At 39.2% G+C, this 10,844-nt stretch overlaps 1 non-coding gene across 1 annotated transcript; it reads right to left on the bottom strand.

Annotated features, from left to right (window-relative positions):
• Positions 1–6,307: 6,307 nt before the first annotated feature.
• On the bottom strand, positions 6,308–6,413 carry LOC121204146 (small nucleolar RNA R71). Its single transcript, XR_005899074.1, has one exon. It is a non-coding gene; the product is annotated as a small nucleolar RNA R71 (small nucleolar RNA).
• Positions 6,414–10,844: the final 4,431 nt, after the last annotated feature.

The following is a 10,844-nucleotide window of genomic DNA, read 5'->3' on the forward strand; positions in this document are numbered from 1 at the left end:
GGTCTTGGGGATAAATTTGCCTAATTTCTAAGTTTTTAGACAAAAATGGGCTTTCATGGATGAAATTTCAAAGAAAGGGCTTAAGGGCATTTTGGTCATTTGGCATACTAATGAAATAAAATGGGAAAAAGAAGGCAAAAATCAGCCATTCTTCTCCCCTGTCCAGCTGAAATTCCTAAGCCAGCATAGCTAGGGTTTCCAAGCTTTTCAAGCTCATTAACCCCGAGGAACAAATTCTAGAAGTCGATCGAGGAAAACGAAAGGTTTTGGAATAACCGAAACACAACACCGAAATGAATACCAGGTAAGTTTAGATAACTTAAAGTAAACACTCAATGTGCCTAATTATATGATTTATGATTTCGTTTATTAGTAACATGAAATTCTATGAAATGCATGTTTAAGTATGAATTGTGATAAATGTCTTGGTTGAGGTTAAAAAGGGAATTCGATGGATAAACCATGATTGACATGTGTAATGAGGTCCTGCATGTGTTGCAGCAAGGATTTAGCCCAGACGGGTAATCTATTGATCTCATTTATAAAAGGATCTAGCCCGGATGGATGTTCCTTTGAATGGTCAGCGTCCCGAAGAATATGTGTGCATTATGGATTTAGCCCAAATGGGTAATCCGATTAGGATCTTAATTTAGCTTGGACTGGTAATTCAGATCCAAGCTTAATAAAGGTGTTTGTCATTATAAGTGATTTAGCCTGGACAGGTAATCCCGACATCACCTTATGAGTTCATAAAATGGTGGATTTAGCCTGGACTGGTAATCCCGCCATAAGTTGTGAGGTTCGCAGGAGTGCATATCTAAAACGATCATTGTACGAATTGATGGTAAATGGATATTCCATTGAGATTTCCTAAAAAATCAACGAGATTAATGTGACATATATATACAAATGAGATGTTAAATGAGGAGCTCATCTAAGATAATTTTCATAGTGCATTGTTATGTGACTAACTCATTGATTGAGTGTAAGTGATAGGAAGCCATCCTATGCTCATTGAATTTATTGCCCAATTTGATTGTATGCTAATTACTTGGTAAGTTTACTTTCTGATCATTTAAGATTACTAAGAATGAAAATGCTTACCCCTCTCTTTTCCTTGTCTCTCACAGAGCTTGAGGACTCATAAAGATTGGAAGATGGTTAGAGAGTCAGCATACTATCAAATAGACCAGCTTTGGTATAAAGACATTTCTAAATTGTTCAATGGCATGTATAGGTCCTTTGAGTATTTTTTTATATGTGTCATTTGATTTGCCAAATGAAGGCTTGTAAAGATAAATCTATATTTTTGTTTATGGCCATAAAGATCGGCTTGTTTTGAAGTAGGCTATGACCTACAAAATTTCCATGCAAGTTTATAATCATGTGTGATGGTTGAATTCCAATTGGAAATGAGTCATAAGAATGATCCAATCTTGAATGTATTAAAGTGGTATGACAACACATAAATACAAGATGGTAAATAGTGTAGCATGTATGAAACCAATGATATGAGGTTTCCATGCAATGAGTTTTTGCAAAGATCATTTATGAGTGCATAATTATGTTTTACTTTGTTTCTAATATTCATTAAGTATAAGTGTTAAAAGGGGGTGACCATAAGCTTGAAAAATATCCTAATAGGGTCTATAGGGTTGGGTACACGGGCGTGTACCTAGGCCGTGTGTGACACACGGGCCACACCTGTGGGCGTGTGGCATGGTCGTGTATCCCCTACATCTAAAATGGTAAGTCTGTTAAATGAACACGGGCTAGACACACGGGCGTGTGTCTTGGCCATGTGAATTTAACAGAATGATCAAGTCTTGGACACGGGGTGATTGCACAGGCGTGTCTCAAGTCACATGGGCGTGTGACACATCAAGTTAAAAGAAATTTTCCAAGGTGCCCAAAGTTTATCAAACATTCTCGGTTTAGTTCTGAGCTGTTTCTAATGTATGTTTTGGGCCTCGTAAGCCTACTCAAGGGACATAAAGCATGTCAATGAAAAGTCTCAAGTTAAAAGAAATTTTATGGTCTAGATTTATATGCGTATACTTGAGTTAAGTCTGGGAGCACCTCAAACCCTGTCCCGACATCGGATTTAGGCGAGGGTGTTATATTTAGTGGTATCAACGCTACGGTTTAGTCAGTTCTACGACTATCGTAGAGATTATTGAGGTTTACTATACATGTCATTATTCGAATATTGATATTGTGACGTCTCTTAACTATTTAAATTGTTTTGAATACTGTAAATGTCATCCAATCAAGCATAAGATGAGTTCGAGGGAGCCGAGAGCCATGCTCCAGCTTCCGTACAACGAGTTGTATCTAGTAGTAGAAGGCTTATGTCTGAAGGCTGGGAAGAGGCCCGAGCTTCCTTCTTTGATATGATGGATGAATGGTTTAGGGATTATCTGAGGAATCGCCCCAACATACCAAGACCTCCCCCGCCCCCTAACCAACCTATGAGGATGTGCCATGAGGTATGGCACCGATAAGAATTGGTAAAGCCCCTGTTGATAAGCTTAGAAAGTATGGGGCTGAGGAATTCAGAGCTAAAGTGATGATGATGCTGAAAGAGCTGAGTTTTGTCTCGAGAACACTACACGGGTGTTAGATGATTTGTCGTGCACACTTAAAGAGTGGTTGAAGTGTGCCGTGTCTCTTTTGAAAGATACTGCGTATCATTGGTGGAAGATTGTATCCTCGGTAGTGCCAAAGGAAAATATCATTTGGGATTTGTTCCAAGCAGAGTTTAGGATGAAATACATTAGCCAACGATTTTTAGACTCAAAGCGAAAGGAGTTCTTAGAACTCAAACAAGGAAACATGAGTGTAGTAGAATACGAACAAGAATTCGTGAGGCTGAGTCAGTACACAACTGAATGGTCCAAATCGAGTCAGAAATGTGTAAACACTTTGAGGAAGGTCTGAATGAGGAAATTAAGTTGTTGATTGGGATCCTGGAAATGTGGGAATTTTCCGCATGAGGATCTTAACAACGAAAGAAAGTAAGCAAAGAGAGAGGCCCGAGTCACGAGCAAGAGGTCCAATGGTAAAACACTCTCGTTTCCCACAAAGAAATCAATGAGCCACCATGGATGCTCCATTTCATTAGTAGGAAATTTGGGTAGAGCGAGAAGCTCTAAAAGACGAAGCCAGAAGTCTTTCTTCCCAATGGTAACTAGTGTGGGGAGTGTAGATGATCAAAAGCCAAAGTGTAAGAGTTGCAACAAATTTCACTATGGAGAATGTCGAGTGAAGAGCGGTGCATGTTTCAGATGTGGATCTCTTGACTACCTTCTCAAGGACTGCCCAGAGCGAATCGAGAAAGAAGTGAAAGTAGCCCCAAAGTCGAGTACTCCCATTCCATGGGGTAAACCACCGAGGTACCCTGGGAGTGCTAGTGGCAGTCGAGTTGTGACTAAAGACATTGCAAAGCCAGAGGTTTGAGCCCCAGCAAGAACGTACGCGATACGTGTTTGGGAGAATGCCTTCGCTCCTGATGTTATCACGGGTACTTTTTCTCTTTTTAATACAAGTGTTATTGCTTTAATTGACCCGGGGTCGACACATTCATATATTTGCATAAGATTGGTGTCTAGTATGAACATACCCGTTGAACCTACGAAATTTATCATTAGAGTGTCGAACCCACTAGGCAAATCAGTCCTGGTTGATAAAGTCTGTAAGAATTGTCCTTTGATGATTCAGGGTCATTGTTTTCTGGCTAATCTTATGTTGTTACCATTTGATGAATTTGATGTAATACTTGCTATGGATTGGTTAGCCCTTCATGATGTAATTGTAAATTGTGGTAGTAAGTATATTAAATTGAAATGCCTGGATGGCGGGATGCTTCGAGTCTATTCAAGAGAATTGGGTTTGTCGCCGGTTGTAATCACGACAATGGTTGCTCAGAGATATATGATGAAAGGATATGAAGCCTATCTTGCATTTGTATTGAACACTAAGGAAACAGAGTTGAAGATTGAGTCTGTGCCGATAGTATGTGAGTATCTAAAAGTGTTTCCGGAAGAATTACCCGTATTACTTTCTAAAAAGGAGATAGAGTTTGGTATTGAGTTGGTGCAAGGAAAAACTCCCATTTCTATTGTTCCATACAGAATGGCACCAACTGAACTGAAGGAGTTAAAAGTACAGTTGCCAGAGCTGACGGATAAAGGATTTGCAAGACTGAGTTTTTCACCTGATAAACCATAATTTATACATATTTCTATCCCATTCTTAGCACATTTTATGAATGATTTTTCCTTAAAATTAGTGAATTCGATGCTCTTAATGCCTTAATTTCATGTTTTATACTTAGGTGAGCATAGGAAAGTGAAAGGAACGAGAAACGGGCCAAAAATAGAGAAACTGGGCCAACGTACGAAATCAACACGGCCTGGACCTCCTCACACGGGCAGACCACACAGCTGTGTCAATTTGGCAGAATTGTAGCACGACTCACACGGGTGGACCACACGCCCGTGCCTATTTAACAGGCTTGACCACGGCCTTAAGCATTCGCACATGGGCGTGTCACACGGGCGTGTCCTTGTCGAGCCCAAATTGAGTCCAATTTAGAAAAGGCTAATTTTGAGGGTTCTCAGGCATTCCAAAGCCTATAAATACACCCTAGAGGAGGAGGAAAAAGGGGACACACAGAGAGGGAAGCAGGGAACTACTGAAGGAAAGTTGATTAATCCATCTCAGAAGCCGGATTCATCATCAAGACTGAAGATCTCCCCTCAATTTTCCTTCAAGAGTTTTGGGTTTTTCTTTATGTTTTGTATTCATTATTCTTCTGAGATATTTACCTTTTTAGTTATGAACTAAAACCCCTAAATACCTAAGGGGAATGAAACCTAAGACAAATCTTGTTATTATTATTTGAATTGTATGATAAATATTTGACTTGTTCTTAATTATGTGTTCTTAATTCTTGTTTTGATATTCTAGAATATTGATTCAAGTTAAGCTCTTATTCAAAGGAGGAATAGACCCTGTCTAAGAGTACATTTTTCATAATTAAGCAGAGCTGGTTGCGCGCCTAGAGATAGGGTGACAAGATTTTGTTGAATTAGGGTGAAACCTAATAAGGGGATCCATAGATCGAGTTAATAAAACACTAAGGAGTTAATTAGAAAGTGATTTCAATTATTCAACCTAGGGTTAGATGTTGTTAGTCTTGAGAGAGATAATAATATAGCTTAGGGATTTCTACAGATCAAGTCAAATGAATATATCATTCGATTTAGAGTCAAATAACAAGTGAAGTCTAGGTGGATTTTTCCTTAGGTATTGTCTCAATCAATCGATTTTTCCAAAAGTAATTACCCAATTCTATGTTCTGTGCTTTCTTAGTTTAGTTAATTAGTTAGTTAAAACAAACCCAATTATTCTTAGGCTAGATAATAAAAAGACAATCATTACTAGTACTTTTAGTTCCTTTGGGTTCGACAATCCGGTCTTGCTAAAACTATACTACTATTTGATAGGTACACTTGCCTTCATCGTGCTAATAGTTAGTTTCAAGAATGATTCATTATAAATATTTAAAACCTGTCACAAATATCACGCATCAAGTTTTTGGCGCCGTTTTTGGGGAACTAAGATATTAGGAACACTCAATTTTTATGACTTTAGCCATTTACTTTTACTGCAATTTAAATTTTATTTTAATTTTTATTACTAATTCTTTTTTTCGCTTTTTATAACAGGTTCTTATAGCTTATGACTAGAAAAAACCCGTCAAGACCATTACTTTTTGACAGTGAGATCGATCACACAATTCGCAGAAACCAAAAAGAAATAAGGCGAAGCTTAAGATACACAGAGAACGAGCAAGAGGACGATATTCAAACCACAACTGAGGAGATGGCTGAAAACCAAGAAAATTCGCTACCTCCTGCAATTGTTGTTAATCAAAATCCTGCTCCGCACACTATGTATGATTATGCTCAACCTAATTTAACAGGAACTGAGTCAAGTATAGTTAGACCTGCTATTGCTGCAAATAATTTTGAACTAAAACCTAACACAATTCAAATGATACAACAGTTTGTTCAGTCTGATGGTTTGCAGGACGAGGATCCCAACGCTCACTTGGAAAATTTCGATACCTTCAAAATTAATGGCATTTCTAATGGCACAATTCGCCTTCGGTTGTTTCCCTTTTCATTACGAAATAAGGCTAAACAAGGGTTGAATTCGTTACCACGAGGGTCAATCACTACGTGGGAACAAATGACCGAAAATTTTTTATTAAAATATTTTCCACCGGCTAAAACAACCAAATTACATAATGATATCTCTTCTTTTGTGCAGATGGATTTAGAAACACTCTACGATGCATGGGAGAGATACAAGGACCTTTTGAGAAGGTGCCCTCACCATGGGTTACCGCTTTGGCTACAGGTTCAAACGTTTCATAATGGTCTTAATCCTTCAACTCAACAGATGATTGATGTAGCCGCTGGAGGAACTATCAATAATAAAACACCTGAGGCGGCTTACGAATTTATTGAGGAGATGTCATTGAATAACTATCAGTGACAAGTTATGAGAGCAAAGCCGATGAAAGCAGCCAGTGTTTTCAACCTCGACGTGGTTACTATACTATCTAACCAATTAGAACTCTTAAATAAAAAGATTGACAGTTTGTGTTGTTCTACTCAGGTACATCCATTGATAAGGTGAGATTCGAATGAAGGAGGAGCATGCACAAAGTATCAACCCTTCAACCCTAGCATCGAGGAGGAACAAGTCCAATATATGGGTAACAATAACTCTAGATCCCAAAATAACCCATATAGTAACACTTATAATGCAAGTTGGAGGAACCATCCCAATTTCTCGTAGGGTGGTCAAGGAAATCAAAGGCCATAACATCCTCCGGGCTTTCAACAACCACCTTACTAGCAAGAAAAGAAGCTGAACCTTGAGGAGATGCTAACCAAATTCATCTCGATGTCAGAAACTCATTTTCAGAATACTGAGACAGCACTCAAAAATCAACAAGCATCGATCCAAGGGCTCGAAACTCAGATTGGATAGCTTGCCAAGTTGATTTCTGAATGACCACAAGGTAGCTTGCCAAGCAATATAGAATCTAACCCACTCAACGCGATTACTAGTCAAGATGAGGAAGGGTTAGTCACACTTGAACCAAAACCAAGACAAGAAAATGAGATAATCAAAGGTAAAGGTGAGGTAGACCACAATAAGCAGAAATCAGTAAGTATAGAGTACAAACCTCGTGTGCCATACCCTAATACGACAAGGAAAGACCCTCAGATGAACAATTTGGTAAATTCCTTAAACTCTTAAAAAAATTACATATTAACTTACCGTTTATTAAAGCTCTATAGCAGATGCCAAACATAATGAAATTTTTAAAAGAGCTTTTATCAAATAAGCAAAAGTTGGATGAGGCTTCACATGTGAAGCTAAATACAGTTTGCTCAGTTATTCTACAGAACAAACTACCCAAAACATTGCAAGATCCAGGGAGTTTTACAATTCCTTGCTTAATTGGTAGTTTAGATGTTAATAATGCATTAGTTGATTGAGGGGCTAGTATTAACGTCATGCCTTACAAAATGTTTAAACAACTAGGTCTTGGGAAATCCAAACAGACTAGGATGAGCATTCAATTAACATATAAAACTATAAGATTTCCTAGGGGTATTATTGAAGATGTGCTAGTTAAAATCGATAAATTTATATTTCCCGTTGACTTCGTTGTTCTAGACATAGAGGAAGATAGCAACACCCCTTTGATTTTAGGAAGACCCTTTTTAGCAACTGCTAGAACAATTATTGATGTTGGCACAGGTGAGCTCACACTTCGTGTGGGAGACAAAACAATCAACCTTCAAGCTCGCGATTTCGGCAACACATCAAAAATTGAAGGTGATTGTCTAAACCATTCTACTAAAACTGACAATATGGTGCAACCTACTTTGTAGGAAATGAGTTTGAGGGAAGTACATGAGCCATTTTCAAGCAATAGTAGAGGACCTGTTCATGAAGAATGAAGGCTACAAATCGAGGAGCTAGATGAATGGTGGACACATAAACTGAGAACACACGATAAACCAAAACTACGCCAGAACGAGCTCAATACCTCACCAAATCAACTTAAGGTTGGAGATAAAGTTTCATTAGATGCCGCAGATCCTCACATTGACACTGCCAAACCGAATGAAGAAATTCCTGTTACGGTACTTAGCATTTTTCCATTTGGTACAGTTGAGGTAAGTCATCCCAAATTCAGCACTTTTAAGGTAAACAGTCCCCTCCTAAAACCTTATTTTAATGAGATTCACAGCAGGAATGAGGAGTATAAACTCCTCGAACCACCATGACCATTCAATGGAAAGGTAAGTTGAGTATAGACTATAAATAAGCGCTTCTCGGGAGGCAACCCAAGCACTAACAATATTAATTTCTTTAAATTTTAGTTTTAACATTTAACATACTAACCGACACTTGAATACAGGTTTACCACACAGACATGGCCAAGAACACGGGCGTGCTTAGGACTGTGTGGAAACAGGGAAAAGATTTTCCCCAGCACTAGCCATGATAAATCGCCACGATCGTGCGACATGGCCGTGGGCGAACCTGCCAAAACACCATGGGCGTGCGACACGCTTGTGCCTTGAAATCGTGGCTAACCTTTTCAAATTAACACGGGCGTGCGACACGTCCGTGCCAAAAAACCATGGGAGAACCTGCCAAAACAACACGGGTGTGGGAGAAGCAAACAAAGATAGAAATGGTCGTGCGTAGTAACACGCCCAAGGTACACGGGTGTGGGGAAATTGTCAGATGCACCCAAATTCAAAATTCGAGATTCACACGGGCAAAAATTGGGGAACATGGGCATGTTTCCTGGCCGTGTGTCCCAAAATCTATAAATACCCTTCACTATTCATCATCTCCCTCACCCAAAATCCCTAACCCTAGCTGCTACAAGTCCACATGGCCTCCTTAACACGCCCGTGCATTGCTTCCAACCCCATTTTTTACGCTCATTCTCCTCTTTCTAGCGTTTGTTTACTCTTTTCTCTTTTATTTTACTGATTTCTAATGCTATTTATCATAAGTAATCTGCACTTTTCATGTTATTTTCATCTTTCTATCACTCAAACTTCGTATCTAGATTTCATGATTTCTATGCTCCATTTGACTATTTTACGTGCACATTCATAGTTAAGTAGATAAATGTATACTTTTAAGTTTTGTTTTGGTAATTTTGTTTTTTATTTTCTTAGTCAGTATATTAGGCTACATTCATTCATGGTTATTGTTTCTATGGGTTTCATGCTATTAACCCCACACAAATTCATTCTTTAGATATCTCCATTACTTATTCTCATAGGGTTATTTGGCACATTTACTTTGGCTATTATAGTATAGGTTAATATGTAAGCCCCATGGAAGGTATTCACATTCTACTTCAATTTCTATTATAGGTACACCATGTCATCTTCACGAGGAAAGAAAGCCACTGTCCCTGCTTCGAAGAAAAGGAAGGGAGCATCATCTTCCTTGGGTCCTATCGCGAAAATTCGTCACCCTTTCCTGCAGTTCCCCATTGGGCCCCAAGAAGAAATTTTCCAGATTCTACGGGCCCAACCCTTGGAAGTTGGCCACTGTATAGACTGGGCCGCGCTAGAACAAGTCCAACTCGCGGATGCAATTCAGACTCTCCTCACCACCGAATCTTGCGGGGTTTTCTTTGAGATTGTCGAGCTGACATTTCTCGAACTCACTATGGAACTCTGCTCAATGTTCCATCTTTAGACCGTGATGGCCCGTTTTGATGACCCAGGAATAATCTAATTTCACCTCGGCAGTCTACTCCCCCAATTGAACGTCATGGAGTTCGGAACCACTTTGGGTCTATATACGGAGGAGTTTAGGGATGAGAACGACATGGACACTCTCCACCGCAACATCCACTACTCTCCCTCGAAGTGCTGGGACGCCCTCACCCTCGGCGCTGCCTCCTACAATCCTAGCAGCTCTAAGGCATCGGCTCTCCCTCCATCTCTGAGGTACTTACATGCCATTTTGGCTCACACATTAACAGGAAGGAGAGAGGGCACTAGCATCATCAACACTCACGATGCCTACTTTCTACGGTGTATGTCGCACAGGCACGTCATAGACCTTGCTTATTTCATTGCCTTCGACATTCAACATCAGACGGAGTGACATAGGAAGGGGGTCATCTCCATTGGGCTCTATGTGACGCGGTTGGCTCGGCACTTCGGGCTCCTCAACACAGTAGCTGTAATAGCCCAAAATTGGGTCTAGCTGGAACAGAGGTTTTGGGACCATAAGATCCGAGAGAGGAATAATTATTTTATGATTATTTTGAGGTCTATGATATGATTTCATGATTGTGTGAAAATTTCGTGAAGAAATTCTATGCATAAAGTGCTCAATTTGAAGTTAGGGACTAAATTGAATAAGTTACAAAACTTGCATTCTAGAAGTTTCTAATATGAAATTGATTTGAAATATTAATTAGGAGGTCTTAAATAGAAATTTGACCAATTTCTAAGTGATGGACAAAAATTGGACATGGATGGAATTTTTGAAAGTTTAGTAAGGAAGGGCATTTTGGTCATTTGGTAATTAAAAGAAATAAAAAGGGAAAATAAAGCCAAAATTGACTCATCTTTTTCATGGGGGCTGAAATTAGCATGGGGGAAACTATGGCTTGGGTTTTCAAGCTTTCCAAGCTCAATAATAAGTCCGTTCTAACCCCGTTTTTCAAGTTCTTTACGTTTTTAGAATCCCGGTAATTTGATTAA

The sequence above is a fragment of the Gossypium hirsutum genome, chromosome A07 (genome assembly GCF_007990345.1).
Source record: "Gossypium hirsutum isolate 1008001.06 chromosome A07, Gossypium_hirsutum_v2.1, whole genome shotgun sequence".
Lineage (NCBI taxonomy): Eukaryota > Viridiplantae > Streptophyta > Magnoliopsida > Malvales > Malvaceae > Gossypium > Gossypium hirsutum.